The sequence below is a fragment of the Pecten maximus genome, chromosome 8, assembly GCF_902652985.1.
Source record: "Pecten maximus chromosome 8, xPecMax1.1, whole genome shotgun sequence".
Taxonomy (NCBI): Eukaryota; Metazoa; Mollusca; class Bivalvia; order Pectinida; family Pectinidae; genus Pecten; species Pecten maximus.
In genome coordinates, this window is record NC_047022.1 from 12727306 (window position 1) to 12741287 (window position 13982).

The 13982-nt window shown below is 37.9% G+C and overlaps 1 protein-coding gene across 2 annotated transcripts in view; it reads left to right on the plus strand.

Annotated features, from left to right (window-relative positions):
- The window catches only part of LOC117332490 (beta-adrenergic receptor kinase 2-like), a 125428-nt gene that overhangs the window by 64815 nt on the left and 46631 nt on the right, over positions 1-13982 (plus strand). The gene's annotated exons all lie outside the window — the stretch shown is intronic.

A 13982-nucleotide genomic window follows, 5' to 3' on the forward strand; every position in this document is an offset into this window, starting at 1 on the left:
TTTAATGGTTCAGTTTCTACAGTCTCTGTGACATGGTTAAAATGAGGAAGGAATACATTTATTTCAACCTTCTGTTTTTCTTTTCATGCCATCGTTTCAGTGGATGGAAACAAAATGTCGTTAAAATGTTAAATTTATTTATTTTACAACGGTTGAGAAACAAGTTATATCAGCTTATATCAATCACACTTGTTGGCAAGGGTCCGTAGGGTCTTGATGTGGGAGGAAATCGGAGTACCCGGGGAAAACCCACACTGTCGGGCAGGTGACCCCATACCTTGTATGACAGATCAGGGAATCGAACCCTGGTCGCCTATTAGAAAGGCAGTTGTACTGTTACCACTGTGCCATCTAACCACCCATAATGTTATTCATGTTGACTAATTAAGCTGTCTGTCTGATATCCAATCTTTGATTTATTATTAATTATTTCAAACTATCGAGTCAGGTATGAAAAAAAAAAGTTGAACAGCTTTTTATTTTAGGGTTGAAAGTTAAAAGACCTTGGTGTTGCTGTTCTTAAAAAAATGGTCGGATTGATCATCATGTCACTATATAGGGATTTAATTTTCAAACACAGATTTAGAGCAAACTCGTACAAAAATGAAGTTAAAAACAAATGAATGTTTTAATTGATTAACATTTTAGTATATACCACATATCACTGGATGGAAGTGCTTTTCAGGTCTAAATGCCAGAGGTCAAGGCCAATTCTTCTATATATAGAAAAAAAATCCTCAGCTTGGAATTCTTTTGGAGTCTCCAGGTCAGAGGGAAAAGTCAATGCAACTATATTGAAAACAAAAGTCAAAGTCACATGAAATTAGGTTTCTTTTATTATTTGAGTTCTTTTTGGCAAACTTATATATAGACTGTGGTACGTACCACACTGAAAAATGAAAATCCATTATTAGGATTAGCATTTATAGATAGTTAGCTCTATCTGTACCTATATACTGGTGGCTGGGCAGCTGGCGACATATCCACTTCTGTTGAATTCTTGTCGAGTGAATTTTGATTGTAGATATCATGAGTAACTTTAAGAAAACCTTGAATGTTTAAGGGGTGCTGGGAACTAGGTCTCTGCTACTGTTTATAGAATTGTCAACAAATGAATTCCAATTTGTACATCTGGTGGTATTCCTGTCTGATAGATATAGATTAATTTCTAAAAAGTGGCATTGTCATGTAAGCCTTTTGCTATTTTGGGTCTGATAATCAACATAAATTGTGTCATAATTGCTTTACAATTGGTGAGAGTATGATTCTTTTTGCAGGTTTTATCATACTACCGTATTTATTCTAATAAACGCCCCCACCCTAATAAACGCCCCCCCCCCCCTTTTTTTTGGGAAAGAAAATTCCTCAATTCGAGAAAAAGAACTTACCGTGGCACAGTTATATATCCATCCACGTGTGTCCAGAGGTAATTATTTAAAGGATATCCAACATAAAACTAACATACAACAGATTTCACAACTTAAGGACTCTGAAATTTTGATCTCAATTAAACGCCCCCCCCCCCCCCCCTTGGAAAAATTTTACGCCCCTGGGGCGTTTATTAGAATAAATACGGTATATTAGTCCTAGAGCGGTCGCAAGGAAATTTCACTTCCAATTAATAAATCATGTAGCATGCAGTATTATTGAAATCCATCAGGAAATATTTGTCAGAAATAAATTTTTGATTACAATGTTACAATGTTAGGAAAGGACAATTAAATTGAGACAAGTTTAATGTAGTTTTATTTTGCACTTGAAATGAATTAATTGTAGCAGGAAATGTTGCCGCTTAAGTTGACATGGATTAATTAGGTTATAATTGGTACCTTCCTAACTCATAATACATGTGAAAGGTCACAATGTCTCCTTTAAGTTGTTTCACTTTGAGGATAACATTCAATGTACATGCAGATTTCTAATGTGATGCATGTCAGAGATAGGTAGCATAATGTAGCATATAGCCTTAAGTGTAGCTGTCCTGTAACCCGAAGGCTGACACAAGGTAGCATATAGCCTTAAGTGTTGCTGTCCTGTAACCCGAAGGCTGACACAAGGTAGCATATAGCCTTAAGTGTTGCTGTCCTGTAACCCGAAGGCTGACACAAGGTAGCATATAGCCTTAAGTGTTGCTGTCCTGTAACCCGAAGGCTGACACAAGGTAGCATATAGCCTTAAGTGTTGCTGTCCTGTAACCCGAAGGCTGACACAAGGTAGCATATAGCCTTAAGTGTTGCTGTCCTGTAACCCGAAGGCTGACACAAGGTAGCATATAGCCTTAAGGGTTGCTGTCCTGTAACCCGAAGGCTTACACAAGGTAGCATATAGCCTTAAGTGTTGCTGTCCTGTAACCCGAAGGATGACACAAGGTAGCATATAGCCTTAAGTGTCCTGTAACCCGAAGGCTGACACATGTGCAAGGTAGCATATAGCCTTAAGTGTTGCTGTCCTGTAACCCGAAGGCTGACACAAGGTAGCATATAGCCTTAAGTGTTGCTGGCCTGTAACCCGAAGGCTGACACAAGGTAGCATATAGCCTTAAGTGTTGCTGTCCTGTAACCCGAAGGCTGACATGTTTTGATGTACTTCGAACACACAGACCCTCTTGTATATACAGGAACATTCGATGTCTGATACATCTATTAGTTATCTTTACTAAACAATTCCTCGCTCATAACTCTATTGATTTTACGTGGCTCCCTCAGTTACTGAGTATTTCTCTGCAGATTTCTGCCCTGGCTGGTTACAAATTAAACGTGTCCAAGATAGAGGCCATGAGGAAAGGCTGCCGAGTAACGAGTAACGGGGACATATAACTTAACGCTGCTTTTATAAATCTCTTCATCACAGGAAAAAATATCTGATATGAACCTGAAGCTGTACAGTAAACAAATATTCTACCTTGATAGTTTCAATGAAAATGAAGAAACATTAGTTTATCAGTAGGAATTAAAGAAAATGGGAATCTTATGTTTAAATTAAAAGATTTTTTTTTAATTTGATATGTTACCAATTGTCACGGGTTGATGTATTATAATGAAAACCAATATGACCATGAAATATGTAGCATGTGATTTGAGAACCTCCGTTCTTGTCACCTACCATTCCCTGTTAATGATTTGTCCCCGAGGTACTGTAACATGCAGCTGATGTTGTGTGATGCTTGCCCATTTATAAATTCAGACAGATGAAGATGAATTTCAAAGTCTTGTCAAAAGTATTTTGAGACTTGATAAACAATTTTAGCATATTCATATTTTTGTGACAAGTTTTCTGATGTATTAAAAGGAGAAATGTAGGGTGATATCTCACCGATAACAGATTATCAAATTGTTTCTCAAGATAAGTAGTTGTTTAGGTGTTTTGCATAACACTGATCTGAAAATGAAGTTGTTTAAGTGTTTTATTTGCGTGCATAACACTGACCTGAATATGAAGTTGTTTAAGTGTTATATTTGCCTGCATAACACTGATCTGAAAATGAAGTTGTTTAAGTGTTTTATTTGCCTGCATAACACTGATCTGAATATGAAGTTAGTGATTTAATTTTGTGGTGATGTTAGTTTCATTGACCTGACTGCAATAAAGAAAAATTCTCTGAAGTGGACTGGCACTATAAGAATTTTAATAATACAACATGTACTTCACTTTAGTGTACTTCAAAAATAGAAGAAAACATTTTCTACATAAACAAATAAAAGAATTTAAGACCAAACAAAAAAAATACTGTTTGACAATTGATATGTTATTTAGAAGAAAATGGTACATATGTCCATGCATGTATAAAATAAAGAAAAAAACCTTCCCTGCTATCGAAGAAACATTCATAAAAAAAGCCTATGAGTCACAGCCCTACTGTTTTGAAGTTGGGTTTGATTATTGCACAAATCCATGATGCATCGTTTCCATCAGCATGTGTCGGGGACATGTTTTAACAGCACAGGTTTAATGGTCAAACTGATTTGCTCAAAAACCAATATTTCCTATTACACCTGCAGCCCATTAACAGGAAGGAAATACTTCAGGGTTTACACTTTTTCATAAAAAATATTTTTACTTGATTGACGACAGTATCACTTTGTAAATCCTACCAAGATGGGCTGCGATCGTGAGCGAGAGTCTAATTTTTATGGAGGATTATCAAAAAATGTCTAAAACAGCAGGTGATTGCAAAAAATGTTGAATTAAAATGAAAGAAAAAAATATGAATTGGTTTGGCATGAAAAAGTGATGGTTATACACTTGGATTTCATTAGTCATGTATACATATATGTAACTGCAGTAAATTTTTCTTTAGCTGATTTTATCGCTCAGGTACTGTATAGTGCACCTGAAACTTTGATATTAGGACGTCACTTCATGTCAATATTATAAAGCAGTTTGAAGGGATCTTGTTCGAAGTTTTGTGTGATATTGTTAGTACAGTAGAACGCCACAAATCAGAACTGCTCACGGCCGGGACACATTATTCCCCTACCGGTGAAACGGGGGGACTGTAGGTTTCCTCGCCGTCCGTCCATCCGCCCATTCATTTTTCCTCACTTGTCTTAGCAAATACTTAAAGATATGTTGGTGAAAGTTGCAATTTGTATATCATCAACTTCAGTATGAGTAGCTGACAGATTAAGTTCGAGTTTCAGGGTTTTTGGGTCAAGTCAATGTCACGGGGATGTTTGAGTGATGTCGGACGGGGATGTTTGAGCGATGTCGGACGGGGATGTTTGAGCGATGTCGGACGGGGATGTTTGAGCGATGTCGGACGGGGATGTTTGAGCGATGTCGGACGGGGATGTTTGAGCGATGTCGGACGGGGATGTTTGAGCGATGTTGGACGGGGATGTTTGAGTGATGTCGGACGGGGATGTTTGAGTGATGTCGGACGGGGATGTTTGAGTGATGTCGGACGGGGATGTTTGAGTGATGTCGGACGGGGATGTTTGTGTGATGTCAGACGGGGATGTTTGAGCGATGTCAGACGGGGATGTTTGTGTGATGTCAGACGGGGATGTTTGAGCGATGTCAGACGGGGATGTTTGAGCGATGTCAGACGGGGATGTTTGAGCGATGTCAGACGGGGATGTTTGAGTGATGTCAGACGGGGGTGTTTGAGTGATGTTGGACAGGGATGTTTGAGTGATGTCAGACGGGGATGTTTGAGTGATGTATGACGGGGATGTGTGAGTGATGTCAGACAGGGATGTTTGAGTGATGTCAGACGGGGATGTTTGAGTGATATCAGACGGGGATGTTTGAGTGATGTCGGACGGTGATGTTTGAGTGATGTCGGACGGGGATGTTTGTGTGATGTCAGACGGGGATGTTTGAGTGATGTCGGACGGGGATGTTTGTGTGATGTCAGGCGGGGATGTTTGAGTGATGTCGGACGGGGATGTTTGAGTGATGTCGGACGGGGATGTTTGAGCGATGTCAGACGGGGATGTTTGAGTAATGTTGGACGGGGATGTTTGAGTGATGTCGGATGGGTGTTTGAGTGATGTCAGACGGGGATGTTTGAGTGATGTCAGACGGGGGTGTTTGAGTGATGTCAGACGGGGATGTTTGTGTGATGTCGGACGGGGATGTTTGAGTGATGTCGGACGGAGATGTTTGAGTGATGTCAGACGGGGATGTTTGAGTGATTTCGGGTCATATCTATTGTTTCACTATACTGATCAGTGTTCTAGGGAATTCTTGGATGACAGCTTGAAATATTATACAGTGATCTGCAATTTGATGATGAATACATTTTTGTTTCACTGGTGTTTATTTAAGGGTGCAAGGTTTCAGATTATTATACAAGAATTTGCCTTTTGAGGATGAAGATGAGGATGTTCATTTGAGGGAATTCTTGGTGATGCAATTGTTTGCCTATTTGAGGGAATTCTGGGTAATGCAATCTTTGCCTTTTAAGGATAAAGATGAGGTTTATTTGAGGGAATTCTGGGTGAAGATAATAAGGCTGAATTGTGGGTGATATGCTAGCTGTTTTAAGATGAAGATGAGAGAATATTCTGCTAATATTTGAGGATGGATATGTATCAGAAAGAATTCTACTATGAATTGCAGTTTCAAGATGAGGATGAGAATTAGAGTGTGTGATGAATACCTTCAGTTTACTCTCAGATAATTGACACATTTGATAAAAAGTGTTGAAAGATGAGCTGGACAAAAATATAGCATGTCACTTTGGGAATATCTATATATACATTACAGGTAGCATTAAAAACGCATTAATTGTTGGTACATGATATTAACTCTATCCAATGTCTTCTGCACTTTGTTTGATCATCTCTTCCGCGCGTAGATAAAACGACAATCTGTCCTGGCTGCCTTCAGCATTTAATGAGTCATAATTGTGTTACAAATGTTCCGTTACTATGGTTTTCGGTGACAGAGTCCCCTATATTCTTTTGTCTCAGGTGTTGAGCTTTGTCGGATTGACTTTCGTCATGTTAACATCACACCATATACGTGCAGTTTGCTGATTATTATAAAATGCCTGTGTGTATGTATAGTTAGAGCAATACAATCAAGGTTGGATATGGCAGCCCACTCTACGATTGAATTGCCCTGAAGCTCATTGTTCCATACCCTGCTGTAATTTTTTTTATGATTTGTTGGTACCTGGCCCACACTGTCATCAGTCCCCAGGGTCCAATCCTGAGAGTGATACGAGGCAGATATTGCATCACCACCCGAGAAATCGGTTTAGCCAAGCATTGATCAAATTGCTTTAATAGGCAAATTGCTTTATTCTGTGAACATACTGTGAGTTTGTGGTGTTTGTCTAACATTCTAGTAGATACAAACAGGTTTTACAGTACAATGGTATAAGTAAAATGAATGGTTGGGAACATGTTGGGTCACAATGTATGTTTGATGCCATGGTGGGGTCACAATGGATGCTTGGTGCCATGGTGGGGTCACAATGGTTGCTTGGTGCCATGGTGGGGTCACAATGGTTGCTTGGTGCCATGGTGGGGTCACAATGGTTGCTTGGTGCCATGGTGGGGTCACAATGGTTGCTTGGTGCCATGGTGGGGTCACAATAGATGTTGATGCCATGGTGGGGTCACAGTGGATGTTTGGTGCCATGGTGGGGTCACAATGGTTGCTTGGTGCCATGGTGGGGTCACAATAGATGCTTGGTGCCATGGTGGGTTCACAATGGATGTTTGGTGCCATGGTGCGGTCACAATGGATGTCGTGCCATGCTGGGGCTAAAATTGGTGCTTGGTGCCATGGTGGGGTCACAATTAGTGCTTGGTGCCATGGTGGGGTCACAATGGTTGCTTGGTGCCATGCTGGGGCTACAATTGGTGCTTGGTGCCATGGTGGGGTCACAATGGTTGCTTGGTGCCATGCTGGGGCTACAATTGGTGCTTGGTGCCATGGTGGGTTCACAATGGATGTTGGTGCCATGGTGGGGTCACAATGGATTGAATGCAGGATGTCATAGTAGAAGTTTGGTGGCATGGTAAACAATGTATAGCAAACATTTGTATAATATGCTTTAATTCATTGGGAGAGAGATGATAATAAAGGATTTGTTTCCACTGTTACATTTCTTTTCTATTTCCACCTTATACATGACACCATTTTGTCCCTAAATCCTGCAGTTCTTAATATCACTACAACCAGACAGACAGAAGCTGATTTTAAGAGGATAGTAGCTGTTTTCACTGAAATGGATGTGCCTTCAAAGATTGTCAAAGTGTAAAAAGGTTCTGTTAGCAAGTTGTGGGGTAATTCACAGCAGTGGCATAATGGCGGTAGTTAAATCACCGTTGGTAGAGTAATTATCGTAAAATACTAATAACTTCCAAATACAGAAAAGGAAAACTTTCCACACTTCGTAGTTTAAAGCCTGCATGTCATAAAATGGAAATGATATTAGAACATGGATTCTTGCTGAAAGTGAATTATAATAATTTAAAACCTGGGAATCGCTTTACTAATTCAGATTGAGGTGCATTACCATAGCAAAAATAGTCAAAAGAAAATATTGAGGAAAAGGGAATGCTAAGGAAAAGGAATTGTATTGATTAGTGTTGATGTCTGCAAGTTGGTTATGTATATGTTAATAAAATGTTGGATGTTTGATGTGTTTATATGCTGGAGGTCACATGTTTTAATCATGTGCGTCAATGTTTGGCATCCATTCATTCTGTATCTTGAAGCAAAAAAGATTGTGTACATAATATTTTATGAACCTCTTGACAAAATTAGTTCATCTCGTAATCAGTATTTTAATATACTTTTAGAGCATGCTAAATGTGAACAATTTTTAGCAGTCATCAATAAAGTTCAAAGGTCATGTCACTTGAAACCAAATTTAAAGCTATTAATAAGCTTGTGTAGAAGACAAGGGGCCGCGGTGGCCGAGTGGTTAAGGTGTCCCGACACTTTATCACTAGCCCTCCACCTCTGGGTTGCGAGTTCAAACCTACGTGGGACAGTTACCAGGTACTGACCGTAGGCCGGTGTTTTTTTTCCGGGAACTCTGGCTTTCCTCCACCTCCAAAACCTGGCACGTCCTTAAATGACCCTGGCTGTTAATAGGACGTTAAACAAAACAAACCAAACCAAGTGTAGAAGACAATTTCATGTCGTTCAATTTAAAATGATTGCACAAAAGTCACTCAACAGATAATGAGATTTAGTTCATGTTTTCACACCGTCAAGTACTAAAACATCAAGTTCTACCACATGTGACATTAATTTATGTTAATGAAGATGTTTATTAGAATGTGATGTCTTGCTAATAATTACATGGTGGTTTAATGATGGATCAAATGCTAGACAAGTCGCCACTGTAGCAATGAAACAGTATTATACCTATATAAATTATGAGAGGTTCATGTCAACAAGTTAACGGGAAGACAGTACATATTTGTAATGTAAAGAGAAAATTATAATGCATGTAGCTGATTTTTAACGCTAATGAAGGGAAATGTATGGTCTTGTTTAAGGACATGCGATAGAACTTGATTTTACAATTATTGATACATGTCACTTGGGTATTCCTTAAGCTGTAATTTTTTTCCTCTCTCAAATGTGTGTGTGTATCTTGCAGTAGTCCGAGTTGATAGGAGACTGCCATGGTGAAGTAGCTAATTGAATATAGGTTAGAACATATATTTATAGTGTTATATCATTAGTATTAACTCCTGCCATATCTAATCCCATTTTTATATCAATTTAAATGATAATGAGATGATGTTATTCATGTGAAAATGAACCATATATGTCATGTATACTTTTGCATAGATATATACTGGCAATAAAATTTTACTTTTTTTCGAAACTCGTACCAGTTTTTATTATTCAAAACATACCACTATAGGCCTTTATATTGAATAGAGATATTTAGATTAGATTTCTTTTAAATTAGAAAAAGCTGAAATTCTACTTTACCACCTGCACTGCTAGATTGGGAATTTTCCGGTAACTTAGGATGAAGATCTACCTCTATTTCACCCCTCTGTACACAAACATCCACCCACGTATAGTTAGATAGACCTCAGCTTGTTCGCACACACATACTTGAATGCTCGTGCGCACACACATACATGAACACTCATTGTTACTTGCAGGCTATTGATTGTGAGGGGTCCTATATATGATATTGGAGTGCAGTGCGAAGCTGCTGCAGCCGCTAGACACCTAAATTTACTGTGGCATAATGTCATATACTGTCACACCGATGAATCAGTTGACCATCGCCTCCTATTGTAAATCTGTTATCAGTGATAATTCTACTAGTCACAAATCCTGTACTCACAGAATTTTGATTGTACTTACAGAATTTCTGGAAATATTTAAATTTAAATTTTGGAGCTAATTGTTTTCTTGGCAATATAAGGAACCTATTTAAATAAATTGAAGATTGATCACTGCTTCTTGGGTTAAATGTTTAATGTTGTTTTCCACTTTGCTTTTTCACAAAATTGCCGATAGCTGTCATTATTAATCAAGGTAGATGACTGTTTCAGTTTCTGCAGGTTAATTTTTCTTCCTATATTGGTCACTACTGTCAATATTTCTGTCATTATCTATTTACTTATAAAGACAGATGTACATACTTTCAGTTAATTAGCTCTTTATCCACCATTGTCCCTTATAAAATAATTAACAATTTATCTTTACCGTGAAATTTCAAACCAAACTTCGATTTTGTCTGTTTGTGTGCAGTACGTGTTTCAGCTAAAACACCCAAATCAGCTTATGAATTCCAGATGTGCGTCAAATGAAGAGTTATTTCAATATTTTACCAAATGCATTATCAATATTATATGTAGCTTGTGTGTTTGCCGTTTGATGGCCTAGTTTTGTGTCCTCTGTGGTAGATAGAGATGGTGCAGGCAACGTGGAGTGAAGCTGTGACATGGTTATGTGTACTGACTTGAATGTCATCGACTATCTGTCGCCCGCTTGTTCTGCCATCAATCCTAACATCATACATGCATTGGAAGCAATTTTCATTAGTAATTTATTGATATAGCAAGTCATAATAGAACATGGCTACAGGGCAAGATTTTAGTCTAATTAATTAGCTTAATGATATGAAACATTCAATTTCCCTGAACAGAAACTACTTTAATTTTTTATAAATTTTTATAACTATATATTGATGCAAACATGAAATTAAGGTTAAGGTCACTAGGTCAACCACACTTTTAGATATCTGGTTATGGCATTTTGAAACAAAGCTTGTTAAAGCAAAGTAAAAATTTTAAAAAAATTACGCAAGAAAAATCAATTACAGACTTTGATCTTGAAGGCCAATGATCGATACAGATTGTGTCACAAAAATCAAAAAGTTGTATTGTGGAAACAACATTCACATGATGTTAGGTGTAAGGTGGAGGTCAATTGTGAAGGTCATAAGGTCAAGTAGTGAATACAATTGAGATTATGAAGTAAATATTTGAATTCATAAATGTAAAGATTGATCTTAATTGATTTTTGAAAAATGATTGAATGTTGTACTGCATTTTGATGTTTAATTTATGCATAATAAGAACAGAAACTTACTCTGCAGATGTGATATAAATACTGATTTGTAAAAAGAAACCCTGTATAAAATCCTCTTCTGCTCTATCTAGAACACATTATATGTTACTCCGAGACTTATTATATGTTAACAATTGGTACATCCCATGTTGAATGTCTTGAGATAGCTTTCGTAGACAAGTCACACACTTCTCCAGACATTGATTATTATCGTGGAGAGTGAACAAGGTGTATACATTTGTACAAAGTGTGTCTCTCTGCTATAGTATTGACTCAATTACAAAACCGTTGTCTACCTCGTTGTCTACCTCGATCAGCCTTTAATATCAGTCCAGAAATCTGCTCCAAACCTACTTTTCAACCCTCTTGATAAATCAATCTAATAATTCTTGTTGTAATACTGGCAGACTATTTTATATAGAACCATATTGACTGACATCCCAAAACGTTGCAGTTGAATTTTGATGACTCATCTCGTACAACCGGTCCATTTCTCCTGTAATGAAGCTTCCATCGGATCTCAAATGTTGTCTTCATCACAGAAGTATATTCAGCCATATACAGTAATTGTCTAGACCGCTGATGTTGTGGAACAGCTTTTATCTAAAGGATGTTTCTGATTCAAATATATAGTCATGCTCTTCTGGATGATAAGCTCCCTTGATCATGCAATTTTGTCCACAATACTTTGGGACCGTTAGCTGAGTGGCCGTACCTGCGGAGAAGCTTGAAATTGAATGAAGACTCTGAAACATACTGTCAAGAAGTTATAATGTAATTTTTTTTTTGGTGCATGTGGTTTGGGCATAATTGGACAAAAGTCTGGTTAATTACTGAAACTTAATTTTTATCAAAACAGACTCAAGTGCAATATATATACAACTCTTGGTGAAATTCCAGATTTAATTGGCTATGAAGTCAGAAGTTAATATTTTTGTTTTTGATATTCTAAGATTTGAACACTGAAATTTATAGATTTGAATCATATTCATAAAATTGCTTTGTGATATTACATTATGTACCAGAACCCTATCATCATTATTACCAAGGAAATTTGAGTTGCAGGCTTTATTGCAGTCTAAAGCTTTCCCAGAGATGCCAGTTACGTGGCATTCCCATTAAGTGACATACAGTAAAAACTACATTACTGCATATGGTCTCATAAAACATCAGAACGCAAGAGCTATATCAAATCTCGTAAAAAATGGAAAATCAATCTCACCATTATACAAAACTTCAAAATACAGAATCCATACTATCGCACTCCTGAGCTTATCGCCCAATTCTCAAATCATGATCGAATCTAGTTTTCAAATCCTTTAAAAAACGTTCCAGTCATGATTTCTATTCCTGGAGGGCACAGAACTCTGAAATGTTCTCATTTCTCTACTTGCTTACTGAGGAAATGGTGGCCTTGTGTGAAAGCTGTCTTTGAAGGGTTACAAAACTATATACAGATCAATAAACCTATGGTATCCTTCAATTCCCGACTGTGGCAATGATATGTATATATATGACCGTTGGTGTAACACCTACAGGGAAATAGTATGGCAGCCTGACTTTGTACAGGGAAATAGTATGGCAGCCTGACTTTGTACAAGGAAATAGTATGGCAGGCTGACTTTGTACAGGGAAACAGTATGACAGGCTGACTTTGTACAGGGAAATAGTATGGCAGGCTGACTTTGTACAGGGAAACAGTATGGCAGGCTTACTTTGTACAGGGAAACAGTATGGCAGGCTGACTTTGTACAGGGAAACAGTATGGCAGGCTGACTTTGTACAGGGAAACAGTATGGCAGGCTGACTTTGTACAGGGAAACAGTATGGCAGGCTGACTTTGTACAGGGAAACAGTACGGCAGGCTGACTTTGTACAGGGAAACAGTACGGCAGGCTGACTTTGTACAGGGAAACAGTATGGCAGGCAGACTTTGTATAGGGAAACAGTATGACAGGTTGACTTTGTACAGGGAAATAGTATGGCAGGCTGACTTTGTACAGGGAAATCGTATGGCAGGCTGACTTTGTACAGGGAAACAGTATGGCAGGCTGACTTTGTACAGGGAAACAGTATGGCAGGCTGACTTTGTACAGGGAAACAGTATGGCAGGCTGACTTTGTACAGGGAAACAGTATGACAGGCTGACTTTGTACAGGGAAACAGTATGACAGGCTGACTTTGTACAGTGAAACAGTATGGTAGCCTGACTTTGTACAGTATGGCAGGCCATTTTTGATGGCTGGTTGGATGTAGACAGATTGTACAATGAACACACAAATGAATATAGCACCTTAGGGTATAAAGTTGATAGTGGATCAAGTAAACTGAATAATGACTAAAAAAAATTAATCAGTTTTGTAAATTTTTCATTTATGTATTAGATACTGTAACCATATTATTTTCACGGCAACTTAATTTCGCGTTTTCATGTCAGACAGCATTTTTGCGGCAATCTAATTTCATGATTTTGTTACAGCCATAAAAGGCTTACTGTACATTTTTGCTGTTACTAATTATAAATATAATAATGAGAATGTTATATAAGGATCATTGATCAGGTTTGTACCTACCTATCACAGATAACACAGCTATATTGTAGCATTTCATAGTTTCGTAAGAAAGGTTGGCATCTTCCTTTGTCCATTGAAATCTTTTTTTCATCCAGCAAACTGCTCAAACTGGGGATTTGATTTCGTCAACATGCATTCTGATCCCCATGCCACTCTCAGATTCAAATTTGTATTCCAGCTAAAAATGGAAAGAATTATATTCATTCGTTATGTAACAAGCGTTTGATTGGTCATCAGTGGAAATGATGTACAAAACAGTGTGATATTCACGACATAATGTCTGCAAGTTTCTCCTTTGCATGTAAATCCTTGGCAAAAATAATCAGGACAATGACCCCAAAAGGTCAATATAATTCTCCCCTCACTGTCATCACCCAGTCTATGTTGGGGACC